Genomic DNA, 342 nt, shown 5'->3' with positions numbered 1-342 from the left:
CCTCTTCCCCAAACCTGCCCCTCATGCCTAGTCTCCTGGCACACTCACCACTCAAAGGAAACCAGGGGGAAGATACACAGGGGGTTGTGCAAATTTTTGGGTGATGGTGGCAGAAGTGGGGAGGAAGCTTGGAGGAACATAAAAGATGCAATCCACAGCTGTCTGCTTTTAATTATAATTATCCCCTTTCGCTTCCTTTCTGGCTAATGAGGGGGGGGATTTAAATTTTTTTCTCCCTTTTCTCCCCCTCCCTCCTTTCCCTGGAATTGAGGGGTGGGGTGAGTTCAGGATCCTCCTCCCCTTCCTCCCTTATCCCCTAGTTACTGGGAGAAAGGCAGACTC

Source organism: Colobus angolensis, unplaced genomic scaffold (genome assembly GCF_000951035.1).
Source record: "Colobus angolensis palliatus isolate OR3802 unplaced genomic scaffold, Cang.pa_1.0 Scaffold77, whole genome shotgun sequence".
Taxonomy (NCBI): Eukaryota; Metazoa; Chordata; class Mammalia; order Primates; family Cercopithecidae; genus Colobus; species Colobus angolensis.
The sequence above is the reverse complement of the archived record's forward strand: the minus strand, read 5'-3'. Positions refer to the sequence as shown.